Consider the following 11,896-nt stretch of genomic DNA (forward strand, 5'->3'; position numbering starts at 1 on the left):
CAGTGTAGGAGGGTTCCCTTTTCTCCACACCCTCTCCAGCATTTGTTATTTGTAGACTTTTTAATGATGGCCATTCTGACTGGTATGAAGTGGCACCTCACTGTAGTTTTGATTTGCATCTTTCTAATAATTAGCCATGTTGAGCATCTTTTCATGTACCTATTGGCCATCCGTATTTCTTCTTTGGAGAAATGTCTCTTTAGGTCTTCTGCCCATTTTTCAATTGGGTTGTCTGGTTTTTTTTTTGTTGAGTTGTATGACAGACATATCTGCCTTTCAAATATCTGCCTTTGAAATATTATAGCTGGATGATTCTGGAGAAGTTCCTCTTCCTCTCTAAACCTCAGTTTCCTCCATGTAAGATGGGGATGATAATCGTAGTATTATCTTCCATGGCTTGTTGTGGGGACTAAATAAAGTAACACATAAAATGCTTAGCAAAAAGCAGTACACCTAGAAAGCCCTTATACATGGAAAAGCAGAGACTTTAGAATCTATAGGATTTGGTAATTGCATGTGAACAGCAAGAATGAGGGAGGATTTGAAGAAAGTATCAAGGTTTCTAGGTTAGGGAATAGTAGTGCCATTTATCTACACAGGAGCTGGCGACGGTTAAGGGAGAAGAAACACTGAGCCTGACATCCCAGGAGGACAGCTGTGGGGAAGGTTCCCAGCAGGTTCTTAGAAACCTGAGCTTGGCTCAGGAGACAAGACTTGTGCAATGAGTCATTTGCTGATTGTGCGGACAGATGATTTCTTGGGGCTCTGCTGCAGAAAGTAATTTTATACATTTGAGCACACCTGTGTACCCCCAAGAGCTGGGGGAAGAGACTTTTGTCCAGGCTGAAGATTCATTAGGCCAGTGGTTTCAAACTTGAGTGCATCAGAATTACTGGAGGGCTTCCTAAAGCCCAGTGTTTCTGATTCAGTTAGGTCAAGGGTGGGTCCTGAGAAGAGGCATTTTTAACAAGTTCCTAAGTGGTGGTGGTGCTGATGATCAGGAGACCACACTTTGAGAGCCGCTGCCTGAGGCTATTGTAGGGCTCCAAAAGGAAAAGCCTCATTTGTGAGCTGGGGCCTAACAGCTCCCATGTGGAAGAGGCCTTCATAACCTGTTTTCCTTGCTCGCATGCTTTCCTCATCAGTGAGCACTATTTTAACTGAGGGCTACTTCTTTCCAAAGCACCGTTGATTTCCAGAGATGCTGAGAAAAGAAATCTCTGGTGTTTCATTTCCAAGCATAGAATGTCCGGGGTTGGGGGAGGAGGGTGGTGTCCAGAACCAAGCAATGGATGCATCACAATCAAAAAAGCTACAGGCAGGAGCCAAGGCATGGGGTAAAGCCAAGGGCTTGGGGCTGCTCCTCCAGAAATGGCGTCCAGGTTCACAGGCTTGGTGTGTGTGCGAGAAATAGAAAGCCAGCAGCCTCTTAGTGGCTGGCATGTGAGATATAAGGTAGCGGGGGAGGGGCTGGGGGAAGCAATTCAGACTGGTGTCCCCATCGTAGTACAAATTGATTGTAAGTGGATTTTAATTTTTTTATACCAAATGTTCTTCAGGAAAAATGAACATGATTCTATGGCTCAGGGACAGACAGAAAGGCCAATGGAATGGACTTGAGTGCCCAGATACTGACCCAATATGTATGGAAACTTGAAATGCCGTAGAACTAGCAGTGATATTAGTGTGGAAAGGATGCCTATTCAATAAATGGTACTGGAACATTTAGCTATTGGGAAAAAAATTAGATACTACAAATTTCTTATTTATACTTTCTACAAGCAAGAATGATAGCCTATATAAGCATGATAGAACTACCAAAATCAGAAAATTAGTACTGATACATTACTGTCATCTAATTCTCAGACCCCTATTCAAGTTTCATTAATTGTCCCCAAAATGTCCTTTATAGCAAAAATATATGGTTCTGAATCACACGTTGCATTTAGTTGTGTCTCTTTAGTTTTCATCAATCTGGAACAATTCCTCAGTCTTTTCTTGACTTTCATAATCTTGACTCTTTTGAAAATTATAGAGAAGTCATTTGTAGAATAATCAATTTGGGTTCCTTGATGTCTCCTTATGATTTGATTCAGGTTGAGGTTTTTTGGTAGGAATACTGCAGAAGTGATGCTGTGTTCTTCCTGACTTATAAGATGTTAGGAAAAAAAAATCCTATAAAAATAACTCCCAAATGATTATTCCATTTACATAATGTTAAAAAAAACCCTACAAACTAAATATTTTTAGAGATACATATGTATCTAGTAATGCTATAAAGAAAATCAAGGGAATGATAACACAAATTCAAGATTCAGGATAAACAAATTCAGAATAATGGTAAAATCTAGGGAAGAGGGAGAGGAATGTGATTGAGACTTCATCTGTTATTTTATTCTTTATGCCTTACACGTAAATTGCAAATCTTCTTTGTTTGCATGAAATATTTTGTAATATTTAAGAAAAATTTATTTCAGACCCTCATTTCTCTGATTTTGCAGTGGGATAATGGAAATTTCTCCTGGTCATTGAGCTAGCGTTTGGAAACCATGTCCTTGCTCACAATGATGGCGCAGAATGATAGTCTTTATGTATACCTGTTGCCCAGCCTAATTATTAGTAGCACTTTCAAAAGTATTCCAGTTTGGAGGATAAATTATATTAAGTTCTACCTACATGTATATGGCACCTTCATTTGCAAGAGTTCAGAGTGCTTAAAGAACTATTTCCTCCTTTTAGACCTCATTCATGTTAAAGATGATGGGAAACCATCCCTGAAAGAATCAGTGATTGAACTTGGTCCTGCAGTTGGCCAGTCCCAAAGCTGGAACAGGGCAAGGGTCTGGAGAGGCCGGGTCACAGGAGCAGCACTTATATTTCTATAGGCAAATCCATGTGGAAAGCCAAATTATTATTGGAAGATTGATTGGAAACTATGCAATTAGATCAATTGGAGTTAGTTGGAATTAGCGTTATCAGTGTTTGGCAAACTAATAAAATCCCATTAGTCTTTGTCTCTCTAAACTGAGAAGTCTTGATTTTTCTCTGTTTCTTCCCTATCCAGAAACTTCAAATAATTATTTAGTGGTTTTTTTGCCCCATTGTTTCAATTCCTAATATGCCTTCTTTGGCACATATGTGTGCACAATAAAGAGTAGCTTCTTCTACCCTTTATTGTTACTGCCATCATCACTACTATTGTCATTGTCATTATCGCACACATACTCTGGTTTCCAACATCCTCATTAAATATACAAAAGCATTCACTCTAGTTTCAGCCCCAGCAATTGAACCAGGTTAATTTCTTTAATAAACCTACAATGACTCCTAGGTTCCATATTGACCAGCATAGTTCATGTACTGAGTTATCGCACTGTGGTTTTAATTTGTATTTCTTTATGATGTTGTACACTTTCTGGGACAGAATAGAAAATTCAGATATTATTTTACAGGTATAATTTAAATTCTTTCTCCCTAAATATATAACTGAACACTTTTTCTCCCTGATCTTTTATCAAGGTTCTCGTCCGTTCATCTATCATTGAGGGACCACTCTGTGGTTTGCCCTGATCAGATTATCATTTAATAACCTGAAAAGACTTCTGAAAACTGGAGGTTTTGTGAGTGTTTCTTACTCTACATTTAATTTTTAAAATTTAAATGAGTGTTCCCTAGAAACTTTATTGTGGTTCCTTCTCCATTGAAAGATCAATTTACTTATCCCTAGCCTTTGTCTAGCCTTTGTTTTCTGTCTTAAACCAGTGTTCTCTTCATGACAGTATTTTCCAATCTCCAACCAAATCCCTAAAAATAGTTTTTAGGAGTGAGGTGTGTGTGTGTGTGTGTCTGTGTGTCTGTGTCTGTGTCTGTGTCTGTGTGTGTCTGTGTGTGATTACATCAAAAGTTTGGGAAAATGCAGATGATGAACTTAGCAACATCAGGTTTACATCCTTAACTCCTTGCTTGATGAAACCAATCACATTTTGGTTCAAGTTTCAGCCAAATTCCACTCTAAGTGATGTGATGACTGTAAGTGAAGGAAAGTCCTTTCTGCTCTTTTACTGCATTTCAGCATTTTGGAGGAAAAGGAAGGGAGGCTGACAGGCAAAGTTGTTAAATGTTAAACCAAAACCTGAAAAAGTCATTGAATGCAAAATAATTCAAACTCCAAATGAGAGAGTTCAGGAGGGACTTCTTAGAATGAAAGGGGAAAAATGTCAAACCAGCAGTAATTGAGGATAAGGTCAAAAGGAGGATGGAAGTCTCCCTGTCCAGGAGAAAGGGCTACTCTGTCTTTATTGCCTCCCCCACTCCTCCTTTTTAAAATTAGAGATGAGGAAGGTGACAAACTCTAGAGAAGATAGATGGAGGGAGATCAAGAAACTCTGGCTGAGCAAGCGTTGCAGGGGCGGAGGGTGAGAGGCCCCACCTCATGCTTAAAAGGATCTGAGAACTGGGAGAAGAGCTGCCAACAGCAGGAGTGCGAATTAAGGAGGGTGACCTTACAGAAATAGAAACAAATGACCTATCTCTGAGATCTAGAGGGAAAGGATGATGATGTTAACTAGTTAGGAAAAAACTAATTACATATTGGAGCGTGAAAAGACTTTAGAGGTCACGGAAACCAAACCCTGCATTTTACAGATGTGCCAATAGCTGAGAAGAATGAGCCATCAGAATCCAAACTGGTGCGCCACAGTATAGTATGTTTGCATTTGAACTAATAAAAAAATAATGCCCCCCAGTCTTCAAAGAAGTTGTATGCTCCTAGAAGATACACTCTTCTGACCTTGGGGCTTCGGGTAACCCTTAGCACCACCATACCCTGGTTTGAGAAGCACCGGATTAATCAACTTGCCTAAGAATTACAGCTTGTTTCATGAGAAGATTTAAAATTGTATTTTTAAGTATTTGGAAAGCAGTATCATCATCATATTTGGTGCTTAAGCAATCCTTCCGTATGTTTTGATTATTCCAATACATAGGTAGGGTATTTGAGCAGTGTTGTGGTTCAAGTTTGGTGCTGTACACTTGGTGGCTGAGTGGATCAGGGCCAAGGAAGAAAAGTGGCTTCATTCCTGCCACCTTCATACCCAGCCTGGGCCTGGATCGGGATGCTAGGACAGCCTCTAGTGGTCTTCTCACCTCCTGTTTTGCCCCTCCCAACCCATCTTCTGTGCCAGTCTTCAGAGTGACTTTTCTAAGATGCAAATCTGAACATACCACTCTTGGGGGCAACTCACAGGCCACAGGTTAAATTCCAAACTCCTTAACCTCCAGAATCTCCCCTCCGTCATCAGCTCACTTGTGGTTCCTCTCCTAACACTGTGCATTCAAGCTTTTATTACTCTTAGCTCGTTAGGCCAGCCTCAGGCAGCTGTTTCTTTGCTAGCATTTCTCCTCCGCCTAAGATGTCCTTTTCATCTTCCTCCTCTACCTGGATAACGTGTACTCATCGCCCAAGACTCAAAACAACACTTTCCTTGCACTCGGTTAAACTGGACCCTCCCTCCGATAGTGTCTCAATCCTTCCAGGACATACATTTATCATAACACCTCTTAATGCACTTGTTTGTATACATATCCCATGTTAGAGAAAGCGGTGGCTTTCAAACTTTAAAGTGCACAGGGCACATAAGGATCATCTAAGGAATTTCTTTAAAATGCAGAAATTTCTTGTCCTCCTCTTCAGAGATTCTGACTCTAATTCAGGAGGTCATCAGAGGGGTTCATGAGCATCTCTGGGCCTAAGGAGAGCGTCCTCTAAATCAGAATAGTCTTCACCTGCCTGAAGCACCATTTTTCCAAGGGCAGAGGACACTGCTGATTTGTTCCACCTGCTTCTCCACAATCATTAACTCACAAGAGTATCAACTTGAGAGATCCCAACACCCCCTTCCTCCCCTCCCACTCTCTTGGGGGTAAAATATGCAAAACTCATTTATATTCCCACAAGTAGGTGAGAATAACATTCTGGGCCATCACCATTCAATAATGGAAGCTTTGTGCAAAGTAGTGACAGGTGAGAGGAATGATTTCATTTTTCACTTTGACAATTGGGTGAAGCAGATTCCTGGCAGTTCTGCAAAGGTTTTGTGCCCACATAGTTACCCAGGGGATCTGCTTAGCAACCAAGAGATGCTGCAAGGAGAGGAAAAGCAGATTCTTCTCTCAGTGGCATCTTGTAACTGAGATGCGGAAGCACAAAGAGAAGAGGCACCTCTGACCTAGGGTTCCCGCTTGTTCGCTGGTCTCCAGAGAGGCCTGCCCTGAATGCCCTGGTCCCTGTCCCCTCCCTAGAGCCCACGCAGAACTCACTGTGCAGGAAGCATCATTCCCCAAGGGGCTTAACTGGATTTCTTCTTTGCTCAATGATCTTATCTGACTATAAAATTCAGCCTGTTTGTTGGAGGTTTTGAGAAGGTTCAGTATAGCACCCGTCTTCCATGCTTGGGTTTTGAATTGAGAAATAAGACAAAAAAGTAGGCAAAAGACAAAAAAATATGACCAGTTCACTGATAAAGTTGATATTAGAGAATGGGGCTTATATCTGCAGGCAAGTGGGCTTCCTAATATTGACTCCCAGAGCTGAACTGAATCCCCAAATGACAGCCCCTCCAACCTTCCTCCCAAGAGCTGGGGCGATCTGGAGGATGTGCTCTGGGCTGGTAGGTGGGCTCCATGAAGGAAGGGGATCGGCAGGAGCTGGGAAGTTCAGTGTCTCTTCTAAACCCACCAATCTGGTGACTCCTTTGGTCTCCCTGAATGGAGGGAGTCGGGGCAGGGAGAAACCGCAGTGGTACTTGCCTTCACATGGCAGAAAACATCAGACATGGGTCCAGGCATTCCTACAGCCCAATTATGTTTACTGTTAAAGATTTGGAAATTACAAAAAAGTATAAAGAATAAAATAAAAATCAGCAGTAACCCCAGAGATATATTTCTTCTATTCTAAAGCACATATTTCTCACTTTCTAATGTTCCTTAAATTGGGATGTATTTTACAGTTGATATATGTTTAGTGCCCTATTATTGTTTCTCCCTAAAAGCCTTTTGTTAAGCCTCTGGTGCCTCATTCAGTTGTTAGTATCTTAAAAATGAGGAAATATGGCAAATGTTTGTTGTTTTTTAAAGATAGGGATTATACTAGAGCATCTTCCTGTGTCAATAGGTAGTGAGAATCTGGTGGATAATGACTGCAAAATAGTCCATCATCTGAATGTACTAGAATGTATTTAACTAAGCTCTACCCCTTGGCATGTAAGTTGTAGGGTTTTGGGGTTTGCTTTGTTTTTTTAGGATTGTAGATAATGTTGTGAGAAACTTCCTTGTACCTAAGTCTTTGCTCCAGATATGATTTTTCGCCCCTTAAGGGTTGGTCCACAAATTCAGGATATTAACTTTTTAAAAGCATTGGTTTCCTGTGATCATATTGTCCTTCAAAAAGGTTATCCAACTTAGCCTTCATCAGTATTGTCAGAGCGCTCATCCTTCAGCATAGCCAGTAGCGTTGAATATTATAGGTCACTGTCATCAGGTGGATGGTCTTTTTCTGAATTTGAAGATTGTCAGTCCTCAGTGCTTATCCTGTCACTCTTTTTCCTCCCTCTTTCCCTCCCTCCCTCCCTCCCTCCCAGTCTAGCCCAGAGTCTCCTGGGAGAAGCAGAACAAGTACACAGGAAGAGGATGAGCGCACGCAGGCTCCCTGTCGCCACAAACCTTTGCTGCCACCTAGTACCTGGGGGAGAGAGGCACCCCTGAATGGCCTCGGGCATCCACAGCTCCTTTCCCCTCTGTCCACACTCACAGCTCCGGTGGCAAGGTGGCTCTACGGCCAAGCACTGCCCAGGGAGCTGGTGGGCCAAATGCTGTCCTAATGCCTAGAACACGCTGCTTGAGGCTCCTCCCTGCACCTCCTTCTCTCCTCTCTCTACCCCAGGGCTCAGGATTGGAGGAACCTTGAGCTTCCTCTGGAGGCCAAGAAGCACCACTGATGTGGAGGTCTCCATCTAGCCATCCCAGAGGCAGCAAGGGAAGCCTGTGGCCTGGGTTTGATGCCATGCGACACATTTTAATAAGCATCCGCCGTAGGAAAGGCAGTATTAAGTGCAGTAGGAAAGACAGGGTTTTATTTCTGTCGAGAGCTTTTTACGGCACCAGTTCCACGGATCCCCACCCCACCCCGACCCATCTGCTCGCTCCTTGGGTACAGGCAGGAGACTTTTCTGGGTACAGAACTACAGAAAGAAGCAGATTGGACTGTGGCGAATGCAAACCTGGCATGTTTCCTGGGGAAAAAAAACTTTTTTTCGGCTCTTGGTTCCCCAGAGAATAATGTACCCAAACAAAGTGGATCCTGTGAATATTCCTCACCAGGACAATTTTTACCCAGGTTAAGTAGAGAATTCCACAGCCTAAATTTGGGCCTAAATATACCCAAATCACACTCAATTCTTTACCTGCTTCTCCACCTGATTCTCTTATTTGATACTCAGAGACTTTAGGTCCAGCTTTATAGAGTGGAATTTGGTTGGACTTTTCCTGGTAAGACGGCTCATCCGATCTGGTGGGCCTAACTCCTCCAAGCTACGACAGTTTATGTTTAGACACTTTCTGGAATGAAGGGGCTCACGGCCTCTCTGAGCCATGTCTTCTACACTGGGGTAGCTCACCAGTAACAGAGCCAGCGGAGCATTCTCAAGGGGCACCACCAGGGACAGGAGCGAAGGGCAGTTGGGAGGGCCAGTCTCTGTCAGGGAAGGTGTAAGGAAGATACCCTTCACCAAATAGGCGGGAACGCAGTTTGCGGAGTATGCAGTAGTGGGGCAGACCCCGTCTTGGGAAGACGCCCCCCCCCTTGGGGACTCCTCCAAAGGGACTCAAAGGGGATTTGGAGGCAAATTACATAGTGTCAGCATGCCATCAATCCAGTGGGGCTCTGAGAGTTGAGCCAGGCATCCAGGGCATGCTGATGTCTGCTAATCTCCTCAGAATGGCATCCTGTTCCCCATGGCAGAGCAGAGAAGAGTGGGGAAGCTCAGAGTCAGACACACAGATCTTAGGCAGGACCCGAAGATCCTCAGGGGCCTGCCTTAATGGTTGCTCTGCTCCTCAGAGCACAGGAGAAGCAGAAATGGATGGAGGCCCACAGGATTATTTTTTCCTCAGGTTCCATGTGTACAATGAGGTTTGCTGCCTGGGGGCTGGTGGGCTTGAACATTTAGAGCTCTCCAGCTGGTTGAGGAGAGGGTCTTTGTCAAACAGCACTGAACTGGGGCGGTTTCTCTGTTAAGAGAAGAGAGGGCCTTCAAGGGCAGCAGGAGTGAAGGTGACCTCCAACCTGTCTATGGGGAGCTCCCCACTATTAACACTCCTGAGGCTACAACTTCACTGACCATTTGGAAAACAAATCATGTAAAATAAAAAATATATATATATACACACATATATGTGCATATACACATACATATATATACACATCTATACATATTATATATATGAAGAACAGAAAGGTTATGACCTTTCTGAAGATTTAATTTCAAAAAACAAAGGAAGACTAAAATATTAAGATGGGCTTAAAATCAAACATATTAAACACAAAGTTATGTCCAAATAAGTTTAAAAATAGCACTTTGAAATTTCAAGGTAAAGAAAGAAGAAATAATTAAAATAAATTGGGTTTAAAAATGAGAGAAATAAAAGTCTTCAAGTTCAAAAAATAAGATGTAAGAAAGTCTGTGTCTAGGAAATTGGAAGAAAAGTTATAATTCTGATAAAAGAATATTAAGGTTTTTTTCCCAAAAGAGACACTCCAACTAGACGAGATTTAAAATAAGACAAATGGCTGAACTCCAATAGGGGATTAAAAACATAAAAAATGAAGTGATACATGATTAAAATCAAACCCAAAAGCCATGAGGTGAGACGTTTAAAACGTGTTAGTAAGTGAAGCTAATGATAACATGGGATTTGTAAACACTAGATAAAATTAAAATATACATATGTAGGATAGAGTGAAAATGAAGAGTTTTAAAATTTTGAGTTGGGTGAAAGACAAAGGGGGTGAGGAAGACACAGATCAGGCCATTTCCTGTGGACACAGCTTCTCCCTGGAAGTGGCCAGCACTTCAAGGGGTGCCATTTATTGTGGGGGGTGAAGAGCCAGGTGACAGGAAGTCAAGAGCCCCTCTTTTCCTCCGTGTCCTGGACGTTGCCCCACAGGCCTGATTGTGCTGGCCTTGCTCCTTGGTTCACCCTCCCTATACGAGAGGCCCTGAAGGAAAGGAATGTTCTAGAACCCTTGATCTTGCTGGGCTGTGCTCCCAACCCTCAGCCCCACTCTCACAGGAAAAGAAGACATGGAAATGGGTGAAAAGAGAATACAGATTGAGGGTAAAATGTCTAGAACTGTGAACTGTTCACTGACACCTCCTTTTGATGTCTTCTGCACCAGAACATAAATACCAGTGGCAGGAAGTTCATCTTCTGTAAAGTTGCTAAAGCTACCCCATATGTAATTATATATTCTTACTGTATCGGCTCAAAATTGTGCAGAATAAAGTGTAACCTAAAGCGAAACCAAAAATAGTTACTTGGTTTCCTTTGCCAAATTTCCTTGAAAAATGTAAATGCCTGAGAGTTTAAAGTTAGGTAGTCAGCTAACGAGTATTTGTTGAGCATCCTGTGTTTGGAGGCCTGCAAGCCTCCCTGGACGCAGTGAGGCCAGACCCCCTGGCCTCACTGTGCCCCAGAAGGGCACGAGGCCTGATCTGGGCTAGTTGTTGTCGCTGGGAGCCATACCTGCTCCTCCAGGGTCTCTTCTTGGCCCACGACTAAGACACCCAGGTGTTTTCTTTCTTTTTTTTTTTCCCCTTCTCTTTGAAAACATATTTTTCTGCAAACAGGTGAGCATTTTGTAAAAGTGCTGTGCTTTGTTTTACTTTCTTCACTGGCTTTCTTCTGCCTCAGATCATACTGCAGGTCTGACCACACTGCCTGAGCAGGGAAGGATCCTTTGTAAGAGCTGAGATCACATTTTAAAATTAATTTCAGGCTTTTGTGTTTCTGTTTATGACTGTGTAACCCAGTTTCTCCAAGCCGACTGGTAACAGAGAAGTCCTATGAACCATAATAACTCAGTAACAACCTAATAAATGCACCTCCAAGTCATCCATATTTTGGGGGGCAATTGTTGGTGGTGCATGGGAGGGCCATGGACCAAGAGAAGACCAAGAGAGGACAGAGGGGGTGAAAGCCTGCCGCTGTAGCGTCCTAGCATGTCTTACCTCCCCTAAAGACTCCCCTAATAAACACACACACACACACACACACACACGCACACACACACACACACACACAAAATGAATCCCCTAAACTGTGTCACATATCTAAATATTTAACTTCAGATTTAAATTAATTTAAATGAAATAAATTTAAAAATTCAGTTCCTCAGTTGCACTAGGCACATTTCAAGAGCTCATGAGCCAGATGTGGCTAGTGACCACTCTACAGACCAATGCAGATACAGAATGTTTCCATCATCAGGCAAAGCCAAGCCAACCCTACTGGGTGTCTACTCGGAACACTGCTCACTAGCCTGGCTTTACAGGGCTCATCCTTTCTGGTGGGAGTTAGTCACAAACAGTATTAATAGAAACTCAATTCTGATGCCCTCCCTTACCTTCATCTATGCCGAAAAAGGGAACCAGCCTGGGGGAAAGAAAGTCAGAAGATACACAATTTCAAGAAATGAAATTATTTTTCTTCAATGTGAAACTGACAGAAAGAACAGATGGCACTTTTTTAAGAAATGAAAATCTGATATCAAGGAGAAGGAAAGAGCCAAGCGTGAGTCTTAGGGCTGCTGTGGATTTTTCCCTGGCCCCCCCCCCCCCCC

At 42.7% G+C, this 11,896-nt stretch overlaps 1 protein-coding gene across 5 annotated transcripts in view; it reads left to right on the top strand.

The window, feature by feature from the left end:
• CMYA5 (cardiomyopathy associated 5) overlaps positions 1 to 11,896 on the top strand; it is a 152,920-nt gene that overhangs the window by 134,198 nt on the left and 6,826 nt on the right. The window contains exon 14 of one of the 5 annotated variants that reach the window (XR_003680958.2): positions 3,520 to 3,620. The exons of 3 other annotated variants lie outside the window; for them this stretch is intronic. The gene's annotated coding sequence lies outside the window, so the exon portion shown is untranslated. Of the gene's footprint in view, positions 1 to 3,519; positions 3,621 to 7,637; positions 9,414 to 11,896 lie in introns of those variants that run through there. One more of the 5 variants, XR_003680960.2, reaches the window with a different exon arrangement.

This window comes from Physeter macrocephalus, chromosome 8 (assembly GCF_002837175.3).
Source record: "Physeter macrocephalus isolate SW-GA chromosome 8, ASM283717v5, whole genome shotgun sequence".
Lineage (NCBI taxonomy): Eukaryota > Metazoa > Chordata > Mammalia > Artiodactyla > Physeteridae > Physeter > Physeter macrocephalus.